This window comes from Lissotriton vulgaris, chromosome 10 (assembly GCF_964263255.1).
Source record: "Lissotriton vulgaris chromosome 10, aLisVul1.2, whole genome shotgun sequence".
Taxonomy (NCBI): domain Eukaryota; kingdom Metazoa; phylum Chordata; class Amphibia; order Caudata; family Salamandridae; genus Lissotriton; species Lissotriton vulgaris.
In genome coordinates this window covers 186,467,419-186,492,417 of record NC_141698.1, presented here as the reverse complement: position 1 = coordinate 186,492,417, position 24,999 = coordinate 186,467,419, and the positions used below count along the sequence as shown (strand labels likewise).

General features: G+C 46.8%; 1 protein-coding gene across 2 annotated transcripts in view; it reads left to right on the top strand.

Annotated features, from left to right (window-relative positions):
- NT5M (5',3'-nucleotidase, mitochondrial) overlaps window positions 1-24,999 on the top strand; it is a 292,344-nt gene that overhangs the window by 16,616 nt on the left and 250,729 nt on the right. The gene's annotated exons all lie outside the window — the stretch shown is intronic.

Here is a 24,999-nt window from a genome sequence, read left to right as displayed (position 1 = left end):
GCATCAAGAACGCTGAGAATCGTAAAATTAACACGTTTTTTCAGATTGGATTGAATAGCAGGCACACGATAAATATGAAGTGATGATAGAATACAATTTGTAATATAATGCACAGGTTTATTATTGCGCAATTAGTGGTGACAAATCATTATAATCTGATCAAACTACATTAACCAGAATGCTTATTTACCCTGAAGAGGATGTGATGTCACTTTTTGAGCTATGTTATTTAAATACACGAAAAAATGTGGTTCTTGTCAGTCTCGCGAGCAAGGTCTCCGTAGAGACCGAAACGCGTAGAGTTTTCTGCTGGCTTGGCTGTTATGAATTAAAGAAATTGAACTACATTGCTGGTGTGGAAAAATGCTGATTGATATCCGAGAGTGCAAACGGGAGCCCTGCGGGGAAAAGGAATGCATGTTGGAACGGCGTGGCTCTGCCGTACTTCGTACGCACAGCCTAAGAGCGCCCAGGAGCCTGGAAGTGGGGCGTTTGGTAAAGGATATATGTTTATATATGTATGTGCATCTATATATATGTATGCGTATATATGTATATGTTCTTGTGTGCAAACCAGTAACTTGAGAAATTAACCTCACTGGAGCCGTGGCCTCTATTTGCAGAAGACTTTATTAAGCAGACGGGTGCCCAACGCGTTTCAGAGTTCCTTCACTCCTTGATCACGTGTGTATATGTATATGTGCATATATATATAATATATATGTGTAGAGAGCGAGAGACCTATAGCTGGTGGGAGGAGGAGGTGCTCAGAGCCAAGCATTCAAAGGGATGGAATGAGAATGTCCTAATTTAAAAATGCAACGTATGCGATTACTGAAAAAGGCATTTAATGACAGAGGTATTCGAACATGTAGAGGGGCAATAATTAAAGGACTCGGCACCACTGACCCTCAGCTGGCTTGCAAAATACTGACATTTTTACTGTATTATGAGACAAATTTTAAATTGCCATAAGAGAAAGACATTGCTGTTGTTTACTAAGATAATGTTCAATTTATAAGTGGGTTCATGCTTTTTAAAAAAAAATAATCATATCATTCTTTTAACTATTTTATATTGACCGTATATTTGTATTATGAAATTGTTATGGTTTTAATTAACTTAAACAATAAAGATATTCATTCATTTATTCCAGAATGAGAATGTGGTTATGTGGAAAAGGTTTATTGACTACCTCTTTGTGGTCTGGGAAGGCTCAATAGAGTCTGCAAAAGATTTTGTAATGCAACTAAATCACAACACACTTAATCTAAGATTCACAGACACAATAGACAGGGAGTCAGTAACCTTTCTAGACCTGGAGATCTATGTAAGAGACAACTTACTGTATACACGCACTTTTAGACAAGCATTGGAAATGCAATAGGTCTCGCATTAGAAAAGTTGGAGTTATTGGTATTGTAAATGACATATGTTATTTATTTGTTGGTTTTTAAAATTGCTAAATTGATGGCTTTGTCATTTACAATGCCAATAGTTATAACTTTTGCGAATGTGACACCTATAGCATTTGGAATGCAACATATTTTGTATTTACGTGACTTAGATGGCAGCTCTTGTCGTTAGGCCACATCTCTAGAGAGCAGGAGAGTGCAGCAGGGGAGAGAAGCACAGCAATGCAATAGGTCTTGCATTAGGAAAGTTTGAGCTATTGGTATTGTAAAGGACACATTTTTTATTTATGTGCTTGTTTTGAAAATAGCGAATTAATAGCTTTGTTATTTACAATGCCAATAGTTTTATCTTTTGCAAATGTGACACCTATTGTAACACAATATGTGTTGTGAGGGTGAGTGAGGGTGAGGGGTTGAGGGTGAGGTGTTGAGGGTGAGTGAGGGTGAGGTGTTGAGGGTGAGTGAGGGTGAGGTGTTGAGGGTGAGTGAGGCTGAGTGAGGGTGAGGGGTTAAGGGGGAGGGGTCGAGGGTGAGGGGTTGAGGGTGAAGGAGGGTGAGGGGTTGAGGGTGAGGGAGGGTGAGGGGTTGAGGGTGAGTGAGGGTGAGGTGAGGTGTTGAGGGTGAGGCTGAGGGGTTGAGGTTGAGTGAGGGTGAGTGAGAGTGAGGGTGAGTGAGGGGTTGAGGGTGAGGGGTTGAGGGTGAGTGAGGGTGAGGGGTTGAGGGTGAGGTGTTGAGGGTGAGAGAGGGTGAGGGTGAGTGAGGGTGAGGGGTTGAGAGTGAGGGTGAGGGTGAGTGAGGGTGAGGTGTTGAGGGTGAGTGAGGGTGAGGGTGAGGGTGAGGGTGAGGCTGAGGGGTTGAGGGTGAGGCTGAGGGGGTGAGGGTGAGTGAGGGTGAGTGAGGGTGAGTGAGGGTGAGTGAGTGAGGGTGAGTGAGGGTGAGTGAGGGTGAGTGAGGGTGAGTGAGGGTGAGTGAGGGTGAGTGAGGGTGAGGGTGAGGGGTTGAGGGTGGGTGAGGGGTTGAGGGTGAGTGAGGGTGAGTGAGGGTGAGGGATTGAGGGTGAGGGGTTGAGGGTGAGGGGTTGAGGGTGAGTGAGGGTGAGGGTGAGTGAGGTGTTGAGGGTGAGTGAGGGTGAGGGGTTGAGGGTGAGTGAGGATGAGGGTGAGTGAGGATGAGGGGTTGAGGGTGAGTGAGGGTGAGGGTGAGTGAGGGTGAGGGTGAGTGAGGGTGATTGAGGGTGAGGGAGGGTGAGGGTGAATGTGAGTGAGGGTGAGTGAGGGTGAGGGTGAGTGAGGGTGAGTGAGGGTGAGGGTGAATGTGAGTGAGGGTGAGTGAGGGTGAGGATGAGGGGTTGAGGGTGAGTGAGGGTGAGGGGTTGAGGGTGAGTGAGGGTGAGTGAGGGTGAGTGAGGGTGAGGGTGAGTGAGGATGAGGGGTTGAGGGTGGGTGAGGGTGAGTGAGGTGGAGGGTGAGTGAGGGTGAGGGTGAGTGAGGGTGAGGGTGAGTGAGGGTGAGTGTGAGTGAGGGTGAGTGAGGGTGAGGATGAGGGGTTGAGGGTGAGTGAGGGTGAGGGGTTGAGGGTGAGTGAGGGTGAGGGTGAGTTAGGGTGAGGGGTTGAGGGTGGGTGAGGGTGAGTGAGGGTGAGGTGTTGAGGGTGAGTGAGGGTGTGGGTGAGGGGTTGAGGGTGAGTGAGGGTGGGTGAGGGTGAGGGGTTGAGGGTGAGTGAGGGTGAGGTGTTGAGGGTGAGTGAGGGTGAGGGTGAGGTGTTGAGGGTGAGTGAGGGTGGGTGAGTGAGGGTGAGTGAGGGTGAGGGGTTGAGGGTGAGTGAGGGTGAGGGTGAGGGTGAGTGAGGGTGAGGGGTTGAGGGTGAGTGAGGGTGAGGGTGAGTTAGGGTGAGGGGTTGAGGGTGGGCGAGGGTGAGTGAGGGTGAGGTGTTGAGGGTGAGTGAGGGTGAGTTAGAGTGAGGGTGAGTGAGGGGTTGAGGGTGAGTGAGGGTGAGTGGTTGAGGGTGAGTGAGGGTGAGGTGTTGAGGGTGAGTGAGGGTGAGGTGTTGAGGGTGAGTGAGGGTGAGGTGTTGAGGGTGAGTGAGGGTGAGTGAGGGTGAGTGAGGGCGAGTGAGGGCGAGTGAGGGTGAGTGATGGTGTGGGTGAGGGGTTGAGGGTGAGTGAGGGTGAGGGAGGGTGAGGGGGTTGAGGGTGAGTGAGGGTGAGGGGTTGAGGGTGAGTGAGGGTGAGGGTGAGGGTGGCTGAGGGTGAGGGATTGAGGGTGAGAGATTGAGGGTGAGGGGTTGAGGGTGAGTGAGGGTGAGGGTGAGTGAGGGTGAGGGTGAGTGAGGGTGAGGGGTTGAGGGTGAGTGAGGGTGAGGGGTTGAGGGTGAGTGAGGGTGAGGGGTTGAGGGTGAGTGAGGGTGAGGGTGAGTGAGGATGAGGGGTTGAGGGTGGGTGAGGGTGAGTGAGGTTGAGGGTGAGTGAGGGTGAGTGAGGGTGAGGGTGAGTGAGGGTGAGTGAGGGCGTGTGAGGGCGAGTGAGGGCGAGTGAGGGTGAGTGAGGGTGAGGGTGTGGGTGAGGGGTTGAGGGTGAGTGAGGGTGAGGGGTTGAGGGTGAGTGAGGGTGAGGGTGAGGTATTGAGGGTGAGTGAGGGTGAGGTATGGTGAGGGTGAGGGTGAGGTATTGAGGGTGAGGGGTTGAGGTTGAGTGAGGGTGAGGGTGAGGGTGAGGGGTTGAGGGTGAGTGAGGGTGAGGGGTTGAGGGTGAGTGAGGGTGAGGGTGAGTGAGGGTGAGGGTGAGTGAGGATGAGGGGTTGAGGGTGGGTGAGGGTGAGTGAGGTTGAGGGTGAGTGAGGGTGAGTGAGGTTGAGGGTGAGGGTGAGTGAGGGTGAGTGAGGGTGAGTGAGGGTGAGTGTGAGTGAGGGTGAGTGAGGGTGAGGGTGAGTGAGGGTGGGGGGTTGAGGGTGAGTGAGGGTGAGGGGTTGAGGGTGAGTGAGGGTGAGGGTGAGTTAGGGTGAGGGGTTGAGGGTGAGTGAGGGTGAGGGTGAGGGTGACTGAGGGTGAGGGATTGAGGGTGAGAGATTGAGGGTGAGGGGTTGAGGGTGAGTGAGGGTGAGGGTGAGTGAGGGTGAGGGGTTGAGGGTGAGTGAGGGGTTGAGGGTGAGTGAGGGTGAGGGGTTGAGGGTGAGTGAGGGTGAGGGAGGATGAGGGGTTGAGGGTGGGTGAGGGTGAGTGAGGTTAAGGGTGAGTGAGGGTGAGTGAGGGTGAGTGAGGGTGAGGGTGAGTGAGGGTGAGTGAGGGCGTGTGAGGGCGAGTGAGGGCGAGTGAGGGTGAGTGAGGGTGTGGGTGAGGGGTTGAGGGTGAGTGAGGGTGAGGGGTTGAGGGTGAGTGAGGGTGAGTGAGGGTGAGGTGTTGAGGGTGAGTGAGGGTGAGTTAGAGTGAGGGTGAGTGAGGGGTTGAGGGTGAGGTGTTGAGGGTGAGTGAGGGTGAGTGGTTGAGGGTGAGTGAGGGTGAGGTGTTGAGGGTGAGTGAGGGTGAGGTGTTGAGGGTGAGTGAGGGTGAGTGAGGGCGTGTGAGGGCGAGTGAGGGCGAGTGAGGGTGAGTGAGGGTGTGGTTGAGGGTGAGTGAGGGTGAGGGGTTGAGGGTGAGTGAGGGTGAGTGAGGGTGAGGTATTGAGGGTGAGGGGTTGAGGTTGGGTGAGGGTGAGTGAGGGTGAGGGTGAGGGTGAGGGGTTGAGGGTGAGTGAGGGGTTGAGGGTGAGTGAGGGTGAGGGTGAGTGAGGATGAGGGGTTGAGGGTGGGTGAGGGTGAGTGAGGTTGAGGGTGAGTGAGGGTGAGTGAGGGTGAGGGTGAGTGAGGGTGAGTGAGGGTGAGTGAGGGTGAGAGTGAGTGAGGGTGAGTGAGGGTGAGAGGTTGAGGGTGAGTGAGGGTGGGGGGTTGAGGGTGAGTGAGGGTGAGTGAGGGTGAGGGGTTGAGGGTGAGTGAGGGTGAGGGTGAGTTAGGGTGAGGAGTTGAGGGTGGGTGAGTGAGGGTGAGGGGTTGAGGGTGAGTGAGGATGAGTGAGGATGAGTGAGAGTGAGGGTGAGTGAGGGGTTGAGGGTGAGTGAGGGTGAGGGTGAGGGGTTGAGGGTGAGTGAGGGTGAGGGGTTGAGGGTGAGTGAGGGTGAGGGTGAGTGAGGGTGAGTGGTTGAGGGTGAGTGAGGGTGAGTGAGGGTGAGTGAGGGTGAGTGAGGGTGAGTGCGGGTGAGTGAGGGTGAGGGTGAGTGAGGGTGAGGGTGAGGTGTTGAGGGTGAGTGAGGGTGAGGGGTTGAGGGTGAGTGAGGGTGAGTGGTTGAGGGTGAGTGAGGGTGAGTGAGGGTATGTATGTTGACTTTGAGGGTGAGTGAGGGTGAGGTGTTGAGGGTGAGTGAGGGTGAGTGAGGGTGAGGGTGAGGTGTTGAGGGTGAGTGAGGGTGGGTGAGTGAGGGTGAGTGAGGGTGAGGGGTTGAGGGTGAGTGAGGGTGAGTGAGGGTGAGGGTGAGTGAGGGTAGGGGGTGAGGGGTTGAGGGTGAGTGAGGGTGAGTGAGGGTGGGTGAGGGTGAGGGGTTGAGGGTGAGTGAGGGTGAGGTGTTGAGGGTGAGTGAGGGTGAGGGTGAGGGTGAGTGAGGGTGAGGGGTTGAGGGTGAGGGGCTGAGGGTGAGTGAGGGTGAGGGGTTGAGGGTGAGTGAGGGTGAGTGAGGGTGAGGGGTTGAGGGTGAGTGAGGGTGAGAGGTTGAGGGTGAGTGAGGGTGAGGGGTTGAGGGTGATAGAGGATGAGTGAGAGTGAGGGTGAGTGAGGGGTTGAGGGTGAGGGGTTGAGGGTGAGTGAGGGTGAGGTGTTGAGGGTGAGGGTGGGTGAGCGTGAGGGTGAGCGTGAGGGTGAGTGAGGTGTTGAGGGTGAGGAGTTGAGGGTGAGTGAGGGTGAGGGGTTGAGGGTGAGTGAGGGTGAGGGTGAGGGGTTGAGGGTGAGTGAGGGTGAGGGGTTGAGGGTGAGTGAGGGTGAGGTGTTGAGGGTGAGTGAGGGTGGGTGAGCGTGAGGGAGGGGTTGAGGGTGAGGTGTTGAGGGTGAGTGAGGGTGTGGGTGAGGGGTTGAGGGTGAGGGGTTGAGGGTGAGTGAGGGTGAGTGAGGGTGGGTGAGGGTGAGGGGTTGAGGGTGAGTGAGGGTGAGGTGTTGAGGGTGAGTGAGGGTGAGTGAGGGTGAGGTGTTGAGGGTGAGTGAGGGTGGGTGAGTGAGGGTGAGTGAGGGGTTGAGGGTGAGTGAGGGTGAGGGTGAGGGTGAGTGAGGGTGAGGGGTTGAGGGTGAGGGGCTGAGGGTGAGTGAGGGTGAGGGGTTGAGGGTGAGGGGTTGAGGGTGAGTGAGGGTGAGAGGTTGAGGGTGAGGGGTTGAGGGTGATAGAGGATGAGTGAGAGTGAGGGTGAGTGAGAGGTTGAGGGTGAGGGGTTGAGGGTGAGTGAGGGTGAGGGGTTGAGGGTGAGTGAGGGTGAGGTGTTGAGGGTGAGGGTGGGTGAGCGTGAGGGTGAGCGTGGGGGTGAGTGAGGTGTTGAGGGTGAGGTGTTGAGGGTGAGTGAGGGTGAGGGGTTGAGGGTGAGTGAGGGTGAGGGTGAGGTGGTGAGGGTGGGTGAGGGTGAGTGAGGGTGAGTGAGGGTGAGGGGTTTGAGGGTGAGTGAGGGTGAGGGTGAGGGTGAGTGAGGGTGAGGGGTTGAGGGGCTGAGGGTGAGTGAGGGTGAGGGGTTGAGGGTGAGTGAGGGTGAGTGAGGGTGAGGGGTTGAGGGTGAGTGAGGGTGAGAGGTTGAGGGTGAGTGAGGGTGAGGGGTTGAGGGTGATAGAGGATGAGTGAGAGTGAGGGTGAGTGAGGGGTTGAGGGTGAGGGGTTGAGGGTGAGTGAGGGTGAGGGGTTGAGGGTGAGTGAGGGTGAGGTGTTGAGGGTGAGGGTGGGTGAGCGTGAGGGTGAGTGAGGTGTTGAGGGTGAGGAGTTGAGGGTGAGTGAGGGTGAGGGGTTGAGGGTGAGTGAGGGTGAGGGTGAGGGGTTGAGGGTGAGTGAGGGTGAGGGGTTGAGGGTGAGTGAGGGTGAGGTGTTGAGGGTGAGGGTGGGTGAGCGTGAGGGAGGGGTTGAGGGTGAGGTGTTGAGGGTGAGTGAGGGTGTGGGTGAGGGGTTGAGGGTGAGGGGTTGAGGGTGAGTGAGGGTGGGTGAGGGTGAGGGGTTGAGGGTGAGTGAGGGTGAGGTGCTGAGGGTGAGTGAGGGTGAGGGTGAGGTGTTGAGGGTGAGTGAGGGTGGGTGAGTGAGGGTGAGTGAGGGTGAGGGGTTGAGGGTGAGTGAGGGTGAGGGTGAGTGAGGGTGAGGGGCTGAGGGTGAGTGAGGGTGAGGGGTTGAGGGTGAGTGAGGGTGAGGGGTTGAGGGTGAGTGAGGGTGAGGGGTTGAGGGTGAGTGAGGGTGAGAGGTTGAGGGTGAGGGGTTGAGGGTGATAGAGGTTGAGTGAGAGTGAGGGTGAGGAGGGGTTGAGGGTGAGGGGTTGAGGGTGAGTGAGGGTGAGGGGTTGAGGGTGAGTGAGGGTGAGGTGTTGAGGGTGAGGGTGGGTGAGCGTGAGGGTGAGCGTGGGGGTGAGAGGTGTTGAGGGTGAGGAGTTGAGGGGGGTTGAGGGTGAGGGGTTGAGGGTGAGTGAGGGTGAGGGTGAGGGGTTGAGGGTGAGTGAGGGTGAGTGAGGGTGAGGTGTTGAGGGTGAGTGAGGGTGAGGGTGGGTGAGCGTGAGGGAGGGGTTGAGGGTGAGGTGTTGAGGGTGAGTGAGGGTGTGGGTGAGGGGTTGAGGGTGAGTGAGGGTGAGGGGTTGAGGGTGAGTGAGGGTGTGACCATATCCATTCCAGACACTGATAATTAATTGGCGACAAAAGTTATTATTTGACGTGGCATATCTTAATTGCTAGGTTTTTTAATTACTAGTTGATGTTTAATTTTTGTAATCATTTTTTTAAGTATGCACCTCTTAAAAAATAAATAAAAATATTGCTTGTTATGTATTTCCATTTGTAGACCTAGAATAGTTATGGTGCATTGTATGTAGCTTTAAAAAATAAAAATGTAGACTGCTCAATGTATTTCCGTGAATAGATGCAGGTTGCCTCTTTCTGTCAAATAATATCCCTTGTTCAACTTACTATAGTGGCGCGGCATACTATGAAGCAGAGGAGGACTGACTGTCAGAGCCTTGCTCTTTCCTCTCTTGCCAACAGGGCTACTCCAGAATAAGACCACGAAAACCATAATTTGTGAAACATGGCCATTTGACTCGCAGCCCGGTCAGTGGAGGGGCTCCGCTTTCTGATCCGTAGAGGCTGATGCGCAGTCACTTTCTTGAAGAGGAAATGGGGAATAAAAACTTTACTTTTGCAGTGATGTCGATGAACCTGGCTTGATGTCACACTGCTGCATTGTGCTGATTTTCTAAGTAAAAACATGCATAGTGAGGAGCACTAATACGGGTTTGAGATGGTGGAAGAGCTGCTTATCTCTTATGGAGATAGATTATCTGGGGGGAGGAAGGGCTCCTAATGGGAAGTGTAGACGGGGAGAAATTGAGAAAAAAAAGCTGAGCAGGGAGGGTGTTATTGCGGCTATCTGTTTGCCCGAGGGGAGGAGAAATGCAGGCCTGAGGCAGAGCACACGCTGAGAAGCTTGTGGGAGGGGGGCTGGGCTGCCTTTGATCTGGTAATGCGAGGCAGGCAGGCAGGGGGCTGGTGGCATTGTGCACGCGCTTTTTAGGGCTTGCGCTTGCGCAATGACCTAAAAAGCACATGCACTTGAAGAAATCGCCAGTGGAATCGCCAGTGGTGGATCAACACTGGATAAGCCGTAATAGAGCTTCGCCAGCGATGCGCAGAAGCGCATCAGCAGGCGAGCCCTAAAAAACAACAGCAGGAAACTCAATCCTGCATGCGAACAGTGTCCAGGAACTGGAAGGGAACTGGAGTTGGTGTTCATATATGTATATATATATATATGCATGTGTATATATATGTATATGTATATGTAGAGACAGAGAGTGAAACCTATAGTGTCGTAAAAATTGAAATTAATCCAGTCTTGATGTCTCGTAGATTGACAGATGTTATACCATAACAACTAAAAAGATGGACCAAAAGATGGTCTTCGTGTTCATTTTTCACCACCAATATAATCAATTGACCGTACTCACATGTCACACCCATGTCACAATTCCAATAAACATACGTTTTCTTTATACACAACATCATCCAGATACAATTTTACAACATGCCTTCGTTCATACTCATTCCTGTTTTAGATAGTGACTGAGACGTTCATTTTTACAGTGTTAGTATTTTGGAGACCCGTGAAAGTTCCTGTTTGGCTTTATGTATGAATAGTTGATGATAGTGATATAAATTTGATTATAGTTTCTGTTTATTACTTTTTTTTAAAGGTTAGAAATACTACTGTGAGGTTAAGTGTTATTCAAGGTATGTTGTGAAATTATATGGTGTAGACTGCCCTCCGGTGCCAGGAACAAGCAACTGCAGCTGTTCCCTGCTCCTGTGCGAGTACAGCCATGCTCCGGTGCCTGGAACTGGCTCTGGATCCTCGCCTTCGGTTGTGCTTCTCAGCCCCGGTCTACAGCGAGGCTAGTACAGTTACGGCCGCACTGGCCGTAGTGGGCACCGTGCATTTCAACGGTGGGCCGCCAGGATGGGTGCCGGTTTTGGGCCCCTGGGCGGGCCATTTTTACAGCACAGCTGCAATATTGGCCCCTGTAACAAAATCGGCCGTAACCGGCCCTGACAAACAGCTCGGTCGCACCCCCACTACCCCCTGGGGCATGGGCGTAGGAACTGTGGGGGACGCGGGGGACATATCCCCCCCATATTTTGGAGTGGGGGGGACGCAGGGGACAAGGGTGGGTCTCCCTTCTAAGAGGGCGATTAGTAGGCCTGTAGCTCACGAGAAAAAGTGCGAGCGGAGCTGCGTGACCAAATGGCCCTGCACTTGACCTGGCGCCTCTCCAGTTACCTGTCTGTGAGCCGTCAATGATCTGATAGTCACAGCATAAGGTGACGTCAGAGGCCACTCGCCCCCCTGCCTATGCCCTGTTCAACTCTTTGTGTGGCGCAGCACCCCTGAGGCTCCGGGATTTATTTATTTCTCACCTCAGCTGCCTGTAGCCAGTGGGGAAGCACCCAGAGCATCGGTGTCAAAACACAGCGACTTTGACATCGCATCGTCGTTCAAATCGCAAGCTTTTAGTACGCATGCTAAGACTGCGCGATGTCATTAACATCGCATGCAATTACAATGCATGCGATGTTAATGGCATTACAGCGCAAAGCGGTGGTTATCTTTGGCAAATACAGCGGATTAAGCGGTGGTTTATGCAGTGGATTAAGTGGTGGTTTTATATTTGGCAAATGCAGTGGTTTCTAAAAGGGGTTTTATTATAAAAGACCGGGATTATAAAAAGGGTTTTGCCGTTTTTGCTGCGGATTTTACAAGGGGTTTTGGCAAAACGGGATTTGTATGCGATGTTGATGGCAAAACGGGATATTAAAAACATCACAGTCACATGCCATTTAAAAATGCATACTGGATGGATGGGTGTATGGGTGAATGGATGCATGGGTGTATGGATGGATGCATGAATGATTAATGGATGGATGCATGATGGGTGGATGGGTGGATGGTGGCTGGATGGCTGGGATGAATGGGTGTATGGGTGAATAGATGCATGGGTGCATGTATGGGTGCTGGATGGGTGGAGTGGGTGGGTGGATTAATGGATGGATGCATAATGGATGGATGGGTGTATGGTGCCCGGATTACTGGGATGGATGGGTGTATGGGTGAATGACGAGGGCAACAGAGGGCAGAAGGCCACAAAAAACGAGGGCAACATAAGGCAGAAGGGCACGCAAAAACGAGGCAAACAGAGGGCAGAAGGCCACAAAAAAACGAGGGAAACATAGGGCAGAAGGGCACGAAAAACGAGTGGAACAGAGGGCAAAGGGGCACGAAAAACGAGGCAAACAGAGGGCAGAAAGCCACAAAAAAACGAGGGAAACATAGGGCAGAAGGGCACGAAAAAAGAGGGCAACAGAGGGCAGGAGGCCACAAAAAACCAGGGCAACATAAGGCAGAAGGGCAAGCAAAAACGAGGCAAACAGAGGGCCTAAGGCCACAAAAAAACGAGGGAAACATAGGGCAGAAGGGTACGAAAAACGAGGCAAACAGAGGGCAGAAGATGCAAAATGGATGGATGGGTGTATGGTGCCCAGATGGATGGGATGGATGGGTGTATGGGTGAATGACAAGGGCAAAAGAGGGCAGAAGGCCACAAAAAACGAGGGCAACATACGGCAGAAGGGCACGAAAAACGAGGGCAACAGAGGGCATAAGGCCACAAAAAACGAGGGCAACATAAGGCAGAAGGGCACGCAAAAACGAGGCAAACAGAGGGCAGAAGGCCACAAAAAACGAGGGCAACATAAGGCAGAAGGGCACGCAAAAACGTTGTCAATACGTGCTAAGTATAGTCGCCGATGTGACACGCGATCCTATTCTATTACATGGCCACATTTGCGTCGCAACTATGTGCGATGTGAAAATGGCGGGTGTAACTGCCTTTACGATGTAATTGCCACAATGCGAACACCCATGATGACGTTGAGGCCAATGGATCGTCATACAACCTAGCCAGTGGCAGTGCACTGATTTATTTATTTATTTATTTATTTATACGATTTGTAGAGCGCATACGTTTGCCCTTGGGCGTCTTGGCGCTAAGATTACTAAAAGGATCTCTGAGTAATGGCAGCGTTTTAGGCGGAAGATTCATTACTGGTTGAATAACCAAGTCTTCACCAGCTTCCTAAACTGAAGGAGAGACTGTGCCGATCTGATAGTCAGCGGAAGCGAATTCCAGAGTCTGGCTGCAGACACTGTAAAGCGCCTGTCTCCCCAAGTAACCGTTCTGGTACGGGGTACTGCTAACTGATGTAACTGCATCGATCTCAGTTGTCTTGATGGGCAGTAGATGGAAAGCTGCTCTTGCAGAAACCTTGGGCCTTGGTTGTGAGTAGCTTTGAAAGTTAGACACAGGGATTTGAATTTAATGCGGTTTTTAATTGTTAGCCAGTGATAACTCTTAATTATGTGACTGACTGATTTGAATTTAGGAGTTCTGGATAACAATCTGGCTGCCGCATTTTGGATCATTTGGAGTTTGGAGATTACCCGGGATTGTGCATTGGCAAACAAGCCATTACAGTAGTCCAAGGAGGAGAGCACAAGTGTGCTCACCACTGTTTTACCCGCGCTGTCAGAGAGAAATGGGAGAATTTTCCTTATCAATTTAAGTTTGTGGTGAGCATTTGCTACTGTCTGGTTGGCGTGTGCTGCAAAATTAAGTTTCTCATCAAAAACTATGCCCAAGTTTCTGACCTTAGCTGACGGTGTTGGTAGAGTTCCCAAAGACGGAGGCCACCACTCAGGAGACCATTGTGGGGCGATCTTACCAAAGATAACTACCTCCGTCTTTTCGGAGTTCAACCTCAAGCAGTTGGCCTGCATCCAGTCTTTAATAGCCAGCATACCCTCTTGAAACAGTGCCGCTACCTGCTCCCCGTCATTATTGATAGCGAGCACCAGCTGGGTGTCATCAGCATAGGAGGTAAGGCTCATATGGTAGGTTTTAATCACTCTCGCCAAGTCCAACACATAGATATTAAACAGTGTTGGACTTAGCGATGAGCCCTGAGGAACTCCACAAGGTAAGGCAAGCTCTGGTGATTTGAAAGGACCCAGCGTGACTGCTTGAGTTCTGCTGGAAAGAAACGAGGTGAGTAGTTTTTTAGCACTGGATCGGATGCCCAAATTTCCGACACGGTCAATCAAGATGGAGTGATTGACCGTGTCGAAGGCGGCCGACAAATCCAGCATAATAAGCACTGCTGTCCCTCCATGATCTCTGATTGTTCTAATGTCGTCTGCGGCTTTAATGAGAGCCGTCTCAGTGCCATGGAGCTTTCGAAACCCGAACTGCGTATCATCCAGCAGTTTGTTTTGCTCGAGATAATCAGCCAGCTGAATGTTCATTACCTTTTCAAGCACTTTGGCAAGAAATGGGAGGCTGGCGATAGGTCTATAGTTTTTCAACAGCTCCTTATCTAAAGATGGTTTTTTTAGGAGCGGTTTTAGCAGGGTATTCTTTAGCATGTTCGGATATATCCCTGACCTGAGGATCATGTTACAAACTTGTGTGATGGTGGTGCTGATAACGTCAATCACTGGTAGGTAGACTTTAGGAGGACATGGGTCAAGAGCCGAACCTGTTTTTATGGACATCATAATGTCCCTAATCTGATCCTCCTCCAATCCTTCAAATTGGGTCAATAAGCAAGTGGGAGGGTTAATTTGAGTAGGTGGAGGAACATGAGTGTCTTTAATTGAGAACTCAGAATAGATGTCATTAACTTTGGTGAAAAAGAAGTTAGCCAAAGAATCCCAAAGGGCCTGTGAAGGAGAAGGGGCTGTATCTGTAAGCTTCCCAGCTAGTTGCTTCACTACTTCAAATAGCTGTTTGCTGGAGTTTTTAGAGGAATCAATTTGATTTGATTGATTTGCTGACCTCGGACTCCTCGCCCCCGTGTCTGTTGCCGGCTTGAAGATGGAAGGGCTGCAGCAGCACGCTCCCACTAAGTGTGAGGTCCCTCCTGCGTGAGTACCAATCCCATTGAAGTGACTGACTTTTGGTTCGGTTAACTTGTAAGTAAAGCCAAGGGCTGTTACACTGCATTCATCTGTTGGTCTGTTGTACTCGTTTTTCCCCCTCCCTCCTTCTTGCTTTCTCGTTGCGCCTCTCCCTCTCTTCTGTTCTTTGACTCCAATTTTAGTTTGCTATTTGCTGAAATTTGATTTTACCTTACATTGACATGTGATCCGCCAGGTGTGACATGACAGTGAAATGTTGTGCTCCCCAGTTTTAGGATTCCAGTGGCTCTGCCTAAAACCCATACCCTCCTCTTGTGTAACGCAGACTCAGCTCCAGTGCGCTGGCCAGCAATGACATTCCACAACAAGGGAAATGGAAGACCCATGGCTTGACCACTGTGTATCTAATGATATTATAGAGTACGCTGATAACATTAATGGTAAGCTACATTTATTCAGGCAGACCCACTCTGAACCCGAAGAAAAATGTGAGGGCCCTTTTTGCAGGCGCGGCAAGTGTAAACTGAGTTGCCCCATTATCAGTGCTTTAAATGGGAAAAAATAAGTGCAGGTACTCATTAAAATTAGTTAGAGGTGTGGGAAAGGGGCGGGGCTAGCGGCGGGGCTAAGGGTAAGATATGATGATACATAATGATCTATATCAGTTACAGCACATATCAAAACGCATAAGGAATGAATTTATGTTGAAAAAAACACATCTTTATTTCATTGGTAGACTAGTGTTGATTATGGCATCTGTTGGGACGTTCATTTATCTTATATAAATAACGTTATAGAATGTTCTGCTGATTGGATTGTTTGAGAGCTGTTCTTCCCACGTTACTATTTCCACCTGCGTTTGGGCCCTTATGATGTTACTACTTGAATAAACATAATTTATCCACTTTACATCTTCGTTTCCTGCTTCAACAGAGGGACACACAAAGGAAAGAAGCCTTTGTGCTGAATTAAAGGTGAAAAAAACATCTTTGGGAAGGTAGAGGATTGTTTGGCGCTGCTGCTCGTGCACTTCCCTAAATCGGACAGGATTAATGACTGGCAGCCCCAGCCCATTTCACATGCCTGATGGAGGAACACTTTAAGCTGATAGCCGTTGCGCACCTGATCAACAGTGCAGGGTCGGTTTAGACCCTGTACTGTTGATCACAGCATGACACAGGGCAAGCCCTCTCAGACCTCTGCAGTGGGGCCATTCAATTGAGCACTGCCGGAATCTCCAGCAGCGACTCTGCAAACGGCTTTTCATGCGCTCTGTGACTTGCAAGCTCCTCGTAAGCAAAGCGGCGTCTGCCCTGAGCTGGAGGAGTCATTGAACCTGAGCCTGCTGTGCTCTCAATGAGGGTACAGGTACTCTTCCCTCAACTAAGAAAAGTGCCGGTACTGGCGGACAGAAAATTCGGAAGTGCCGGTACTCAGTACCGGTGAGTACCGGCCCATTTAAAGCACTGCCCATTATCAAATCTTTTACCATTAATGGCCTGACAGTGTTCCCAAATTAAAAATTGATTTTCCCACTTAAGCCGCTTGTGTTTGTGATTCACAAAAAGTGCAAGAGATTTACTCACACTCTTGAACCAGCATTTGAAATGTGTGTAGCCCTTATGACCTTACTGCACCAGTCGGTGCCTGTCCACCTTTAGAAGTGTCAGCCCTGCTAGGGCATCTTCTTGATAAAACATGTGCCAAGTGCCACATGCCCTCCGAGCTTTCTGTTTGTGTTTGTATGTGACAGCTGTGGGTCATCTTGAATTAGGGACACTCAAGTGGGATTTCAGGAAAAATTATGCTTTTGAACACTGTACAAATTAGATTTTCAGCTAAGTGACTTTACATTTTTACTCACTCCCTTACTAATTTTGGGTGCAAGGGCAGGCTATGGCAGAGTACCGGTGGACTATAGGCTAGAGGTTACCTGCACCATGTGTGAGCCTTTGTGCAGCTCACACACACTCACACTCTCTCCTAGTTCTGTGTTTCACAATTCTCTATTGCTCTTAAAACTATGTGGAGTTTTACACCTGATGGTATCTCGGCTCAGGATACTGCTAGTGTAGTTTTTGTCTCAAGTCCCTCAGTTTCATTTCTTTGTACTTGTCACCATTTAGCAACTGAGCAGGATGATCTTAGTACCACATTTGAGTAGCCAGTATATCTTCCAAGTCCACTACTTTCCTGCCTTTCTTAATATTTCTATTCATAACTATGCGATTGTATACATTTAACGCGCGTACGGTCTCTCACAATGGGCGATTTGTATAGGGTCACTGGAAAGTTCACAAGATTGTCCCTGTCCCCCCCAGAAATTTAGTGTCTCCTACGCCCATGCCCTGGGGGGCCGGCCAAGCACTTTGCCAGGGCCAGTTTTGGTTTCTAGTCCAGCCCTGAGTACAGTGCCTCAGAAACGTCTTTTTTCCATACGAGGGCATGGGGGGATTCCCAGGAGGTGGACAGGACATCTGATGGTGTATGGGTGGAATCTAATGATGGGTAAGTGCACTGCTTGAAATGGAAAAATAGAAGTGCAGGTACTCTGTACCAGCTTGTTTCTGAAAAGTCAGTTACTCTCCAATTAAAAGTATTACGTCTCTCTTGAAAAGTGCTGGTACTCTCCCTCTCAAAATAAAGAAGTGTCTGTACTCCGTACTGGGCAGTACCGGCCCATTTAAAGCCCTGGATAAGTGGCCATTTCATGCTGGGTGTGTGTGGTGGTCATGTGATGGTGGGTGTGTGGTTGCCTGGTGGTGGGCAGTGGTTTGCATCCGAAGGTGCTTGCATGTGTGATGGGTCACTATCAGGAGTATTTTTAAGGTTTGGTGCAGCACAAACCTGTCCACTCTTTACACATCACGAAATATGATGCACTACATGAGCAAAAGATATGCCACGAACCTGCACCATGCACACGTTTCTTACTTAAATCAATGCTTTATGAGAAACGTAATTCTCGACATTATATCAAAAGAGTACATTTATTGTAGAATTAGAGAATCTATTCACAAGAATATGTCTAGCCATGCTGATAAAGATGTTTTAATAAAGTTTGACTCATGTAGGAACCATCCTCCTGTGAGAAGAATTTACTTTCACTGTTGAAGAAACCTGATTTTCTTAAACTTGTGCTACGTTTACCTAACTGTTAGCAATTTTTTTTATTTATCAACTACCATCCTCACGTGTAGAAACGTGGTGCAAGCTAAACGATAACGAAAATGAAATGTACGCATTAATGTTACATGTATGTACTGTCAAATATAGTTCTCAGTTATAATAATCTTTCACTATGTTGAGTTATTTGCAGTATGAAATAGGAACTGAAATGTATTAATGAACTTTCATTTTGTTGTTAATTTGTGCTCACGCATATGGTAACTAGTCAAAATATCGAGTTTTTAATTTCGACTAGACATAATATCGAGTCAAAAATATAGAATAGACATAATATCGGCTAGACATAATATAAACTACAAAAATATCGACTAGAAAAAATTAATATCGACTAGAATAGCAAAAATATCGATTCAAAAATATAGAATGGACATAATATCAACTAGACAGAATATAGACAATTAAAATATCGAATTTAAGGTAAGTAAATATTAATATTTAATTTTTGTGTAATATAATTCTGTAGCGGGTTGTGGGTTTATAGGGGAATAGGGTGGGAAGTAATTTAATTATAATTAATTAAATATGTTATTTTATTTATTGGTATTTATTTAGAATTAATTGTTAAATTATTATTAATTGGTAATTAATTAAAATATAATTGCTAATTAATTGTAATTGATTAATTGATAAATATTTTATTTTTAGTAATTTATTTTTTGTAGCGGGTTGTGGGTTTATAGGGGAATAGCGTGGGAAGTAATTTAATTATAATTAATTAAATATGTTATTTTATTTATAGGTATTTATTTATAATTAATTGTTAAATTATTTTTAATTGGTAATTAATTAAAATATAAGTGCTAATTAATTTTAATTGATTGATAAATATTTTGTTTTTAGTGATTTATTTTTTGTAGCAGGTTGTGGATTTATAGGGTAATAGGGTGGGAAGTAATTTGATTATAATAAATTAAATATGTTATTTTAGTTATTGGTATTTATTTAGAATTATATATTAATTAATTAAAAATTTCTAATTAATTAAAATATAATTGGTAATTAATTTTAATTGATTAATTGATAAGTATGTTAATGTTATTAATTTTTTTGTAGCGGGTTGTAGGTTTATAGGGGAATAGGGTGGGAAGTAATTTTATTATAATTAATAAAATATGTAATTTGATTTGTGGGTATTTATTTAGACTTAATTGATAATTAATAATTGATTGGCAATTAATTAAAAAATACTTGGTAATTAAATTTAATTGAATAATTGATAAATATGTTCATTTTAGTAATTTATTTTCTGCAGTGGGTTGTGGGTTTATAGGGGAATAGGGTGGGAACTAATTTCATCATAATTAATTAAATATGTTATTATAATTATTGTTATTTATTTAGAATTAATTGTACATTAACCCCTTCCATGCTGATGACGAACCCCAGCCGTCATGCACTACGGTGCTCGTGTGCTGATGACGGCTGGGGTTCGTCATGGCCCGCCCCTGTTCTTTTGTTTACCGCACAGCGGCGGAAACGGGCCAGCAGGGAAGGGGTTAATTATTAATTTGTAATTAATTAAAATATATTTTGTACTTTATTGTAATTGACTAATTGATAATTATGTTACTTTTATTAAATTAATTTCTGTAGTGGGTTGTGTGTTTTTAGGGGAATAGCTTGTGAAGTAATTTAATTGTAAGTAATTACATTTTTGAATAAAAAATGTATTGAGTTAATTTTTCAAAATACTTTTAAATTGTTAAATATTTTATTATGAATAGGTAAATAATTAGTATTAGTAGGTAATTTTTATTATTAAATAATTTGTATTTGTATTTTAAATTGATTATTTAATATATTTACCACAATTGTAAAATATTTTAATTAATTTGTAATTGGTGTTACTATTTATATTATTTATATTTAAATAAGAAGTATTTACTTGCACTACTATTGCACTCACTGTAGTTGGAATAGTAATTTTACCCCTACGCTATCCAACGCTTTCCCTACTGTTGCACTCACTGGAGTTGGAATAGTAATTTTTACCCCTACACTATCCAACGCTTTCCCTACTGTTGCACTCACGGGAGTGGGAATAGTAATTTTTACCCCTACGCTATCCAACGCTTTCCTTACTGTTGCACTCACTGGAGTTGGAATTGTAATGTAAACCCCTACACTATCCAACGCTTTCCCTACTGTTGCACTCACTGGAGTGGGAATAGTAATTTTTACACCTACACTATCCAACGCTTTCCCTACTCTTGCACTCACTGGAGTTGGAATAGTAATTTTTACCCCTACGCTATCCAACGCTTTCCCTACTGTTGCACTCGCTGGAGTGGTAATAGTAATTTTTACCCATACGCTATCCAACGCTTTCCCTACTGTTGCACTCTCTGGAGTGGTAATAGTAATTTTTACCCCTACGCTATCCAACGCTTTCCCTACTGTTGCACTCACTGGAGTGGGAATAGTAATTTAAACCCCTACACTATCCAACGCTTTCCCTACTGTTGCACTCACTGGAGTGGGAATAGTAATTTTTACCGCTACATTATCCAACGCTTTCCCTACTGTTGCACTCACTGGAGTTTGAATAGTAATTTTTACCCCTACGCTATCAAACGCTTTCCCTACTGTTGCACTCGCAGGAGTGGTAATAGTAATTTTTACCCCTACGCTATCCAACGCTTTCCCTACTGTTGCACTCTCTGGAGTGGTAATAGTAATTTTTACCCCTACGCTATCCAACGCTTTCCCTACTGTTGCACTCACTGGAGTGGGAATAGTAATTTTTACCCCTACGCTATCCAACGCTTTCCCTACTGTTGCACTCTCTGGAGTGGTAATAGTAATTTTTACCCCTACGCTATCCAATGTTTTCCCTACTGTTGCACTCGCTGGAGTGGGAATAGTAAGTTTTACCCCTACGCTTTCCAACGCTTTCCCTACTGTTGCACTCTCTGGAGTGGTAATAGTAAGTTTTACCCCTACGCTATCCAATGTTTTCCCTACTGATGCACTCTCTGGAGTTGGAATAGTAATTTTTATCCCTACGCTATCCAACGCTTACCCTACTGTTACACTCACTGGGGTTGGAATAGTAATTTAAACCCCTATGCTATCCAACGCTTTCCCTACTGTTGCACTCACTGGAGTGGGAATAGTAACTTTTACCCCTACGCTATCCAACGCTTTCCTTACTGTTGCACTCACTGGAGTTGGAATAGTAATGTAAACCCCTACACTATCCAACGCTTTCCCTACTGTTGCACTCACTGGAGTGGGAATAGTAATTTTTACACCTACACTATCCAACGCTTTCCCTACTCTTGCACTCACTGGAGTTGGAATAGTAATTTTTACCCCTAGGCTATCCAACGCTTTCCCTACTGTTGCACTCGCTGGAGTGGTAATAGTAATTTTTACCCATACGCTATCCAACGCTTCCCCTACTGTTGCACTCTCTGGAGTGGTAATAGTAATTTTTACCCCTACGCTATCCAACACTTTCCCTACTGTTGCACTCACTGGAGTGGGAATAGTAATTTAAACCCCTACACTATCCAACGCTTTCCCTACTGTTGCACTCTCTAGAGTGGTAATAGTAATTTTTACCCCTACGCTATTCAACGCTTTCCCTACTGTTGCACTCACTGGAGTGGGAATAGTAATTTTTACCCCTACGCTATCCAACGCTTTCCCTACTGTTGCACTCTCTGGAGTGGTAATAGTAATTTTTACCCCTACTCTATCCAATGTTTCCCTACTGTTGCACTCGCTGGAGTGGGAATAGTAAGTTTTACCCCTACGCTTTCCAACGCTTTCCCTACTGTTGCACTCTCTGGAGTGGTAATAGTAAGTTTTACCCCTACGCTATCCAATGTTTTCCCTACTGATGCACTCTCTGGAGTTGGAATAGTAATTTTTATCCCTACGCTATCCAACGCTTACCCTACTGTTACACTCACTGGGTTTGGAATAGTAATTTAAACCCCTATGCTATCCAACGCTTTCCCTACTGTTGCACTCACTGGAGTCGGAATAGTAATTTTTACCCCTACGCTATCCAACGTTTTCCCTACTGTTGCACTCTTCGGAGTAGGAATAGTAATTCTTACCCCTACGCTATCCAACGCTTTCCCAACTGTTGCACTCTCTGGAGTGGGAATAGTAATTTTTACCCCTACGCTATCCAACGCTTTCCCTACAGTTGCAGTCTCTGGAGTGGGAATAGTAATTTTTACCCCTACCCTATCCAACGCTTTCCCTACTGTTCCACTCGCTGGAGTGGGAATAGTAAATGTTTTCCCCTACGCTATCCAATGCTTTCCCTACTGTTGCACTCACTGGAGATGTTACAGTAAATTTGACCCTTTCGCTATCCTATGGTAAAAATATTGTATATGTTTTGTAAATAATATGTATATATATATATATATATATGTATTTAAAATATATAATTTTTTTAGTTACATTAATTATTTCTCAATTTTACGTTCATTTAAGTATTTTAAATATGTTTAAATTAATTAAATTTAACATTATATTACTTTTAATTTACTTTTAAGACATTTAAAAAAATCGATATTTTGACAGTCTATATTTTTTACACTCGATATTTTGGAGTCAATATTTTTGTACTTACCTGTTTGAAGATAGGAAGTCGATATTTTTGCTTCGATATTTTGTCCTCTCGATATTTTGACTGTCGATGTTGTGTCAGTGATCCTAAATGTGAACCATTGAAATAAATGTTTATCTGAGCTTGACTCTAAAGGCCTGTATTTCTTCATGCTGTATTTCACAAAGTACTGTGTTCCCTTTCTGCTAACGCGACAATTCTTGCAGGTATTCATATGCATTGTTAGTTGTGGAATAATACATTCTGTAGGAGCAATAGCTATGTGGCTTCAGAAACAGTCCTTGATAACGAGTACACAAGAAACCAGGATGCTAATGAAAAGAACATTATTTCTTAACCTGAGTGCGAGGAGCTGTAGTTTCCATGTCTAGAGTGGGATTCAGGAGCGGCCGGCATGTTTTGTGGATGGTGAGGCCCGTGCAGGGGGTCATAATAAAAGAAATATTAAAAACGTTCCTTTCCGCCGGGTCCAGTGTCTTCACTGCTCCTGCCTGCCTGCCTCCGACAGGAACAGGAAGCAGGCAGCCAGGATCCCTCTCCTAAGCCAATTACAATGCTGCATGCAGGGTTGTGATTGGTCTGGAGTGCCATGACACAGCGCTCAGCCAGGGGCTAGAGGGATGTGCATGTTCGCCATTAAGGCTGCAATGCAATGCATCCTGCATGGAGAAGGGCAAAGTGAGCATGACTGGTTTGGACAGCCTGAGAGGGCCGAACAAACAGTCTTTGCGCACTCAGGAGTGGACACACCACTCCTCCCTTGCCTTGCTCGGAGAGCAGAGCAGCCCCGTTCACCCACCCATTCGCAAAGCGAACATAAAATTGTAATAACTAAAAGTTATGACCATTTTATGTTTTGGCTCCTCGCACCGAGAGAAAGCAGTGGGCCGACCCTCATCTGCGATAGCGGAGGAGCTGCTCCTGGTGGGATTTGTGCCTTGATGTTGCAGTATGCAATGTGGGGATTGAAACATGGACAAGGGACATCTATTGAAGGTGTGACCAAATGGGTGTTGCATACAGACTTTTTGGACAATAACTTACTGACAACCCCGTTGAATTTCAGAACTACTTCAGAACTATTTCAGAACTGCCCCATATCCCTTGCAGATTGCTTTGAACTTTTGTGCAGACTTCTTGGCCAAACCCCTTTCTGTAGACTCTATGAAGAAGCTTCCTTGGACTTCTACCCGAACTCTTACATGATTCCCAACTACCCCTTGAATGGATGCTGAGAGGCTTCCCCTGCATGACCCTTTTGGTCTGAAGGTGACTTAGGTTAACACTTAATCCTGACCTATTGAAGACTCTTGACTGAGCTTCTGAGATGCTAACGCTTGTCCTACGTATACTCCCATGCCTTGTCTCTATTTCCTATGTATCATCCCAAAAAGTATACGCAAAGTAGGGAATTGCAATTTTTGAGATTGCCTATTTTGCGAATGCATTTAGAGAACCGTAATTTGTGATTCTCTAAATACAATGCAGGAAGCACTTTTCAAATTACGACCCTACTTTAAGGAATCGCAATTTACCACCAACTTCAAGTTGGTGCAAATCCTTAGAAAAAGGCAAATTTTTGCATTTTTCTAAGTGCCATGTGGCGCACATACATGCCCTTACGGCATGTATGTGCGCCACATGTGTACACATGCATATTTCAGGGGTACAACAGGGTGTTCTTTTGGCACCATTGCACCCTTGAAATTGCATGCGCAATTTGCAAGTACCTATTGAGTACTCCCAATGTGTAGGATTCACAATTTTATTTGCAAATCCTTCATACATTTTGCGAGTCCATAGTCCTTAGGGTCAGGACGGAGACAATGGACATGGGGAGTGCTAAGAGCTTCCGTCCTGGGGAGAGAAGACCTCTTACAGCAGGATCTTGCTTTTGAGACAAGCCAAGAGGGCAGCTTTAGATGCCAAAATCTTGGCTATAGTGGAAGAAAGAGCCGAGTTGGGCTTGGGACCAATCTTTGGTAGTAGCACAATACAAATAGGTAGAAAGATTGCAAAGAAGGAGTTTTGCAACTTCTGTGCCACCTGCCAAGCCAGTGGCAAAGCAAATGGCCACCCAAAGGCCCGCTTTATTCCACTTCCAGTGTTTGGGGTTCCCTGTGAAAGAGTAGGGGTGGAGGCTGTTGGCCCCTTAGACCCTCCTCCAGCATCAGGAAACCAATTTATACTGGTGGTAGTGGAACATGCTACTAGGTAACCAGAAACAATTCCCCATAGGACTACTACTGCTCTTGCAGTGGCTAGGGTCCTCATTGACATCTTTACCATAATGGGTTTTCCTAAGGAGGTGGTGTCAGACAGAAGTACAAACTTCATGTCTGGCTACCTGGAAGCCATGTAGGCTGAATGTGGGGTAGTATACAAGTGTACCACTCCCTATCACCCACAAACAAATGGTTTATTTGAAAGATTCAACAAAATCATGAAATGTATGAGTGGTGGACACCCAGAAAAACTCAGAAGGAGATGAAATGTCTTACTGCCATGCCTAATTTTCACCTACAGAGAAGTACTGCAGAAGGGAGTAGGGTTCCCCCCTTTGAACTTCTGTTTGGTCATCCTGCAAGTGGACTTTTGTGTCTAGTGAAGGGAGGCTGGGAGAGACCTCTCAAACAGCCTAAGCAAGACATTGTGGACTATATACTTGGTCTTCATTCACGGATGGCTGAATACATGGAAAAAGCATCCAACAACCTTGAGCTGGATCAAAGTGTAGAGTTGTATCTAGCCCCAGTTATTCAGAAAGGGAGGCAGGACTTTGATAGTATGAATAATTTACATCTGTCACTTGTTAGATCGAGTAATGTAGTCAAAATGATCTTCTTATCCAAAGTCTTCTATTCTTTTTAGAGCTATACCACCATAGATCGAAAAGCACTGGTTTAAGGTAACAGAGGACATGATTATTAGATGTATATGGGAAGACAAGGAGGGCCCTGATATATATATCACACTTCCCAGGGAGAGAGGGGATGGGCCGTGCCCGACTTGAGGATGTATTATTAGGCAGCAACGCTCCAATATATGTGTCCCCTATTGGGGGAAAACTCAATGGATTAATGAAGTCAGAA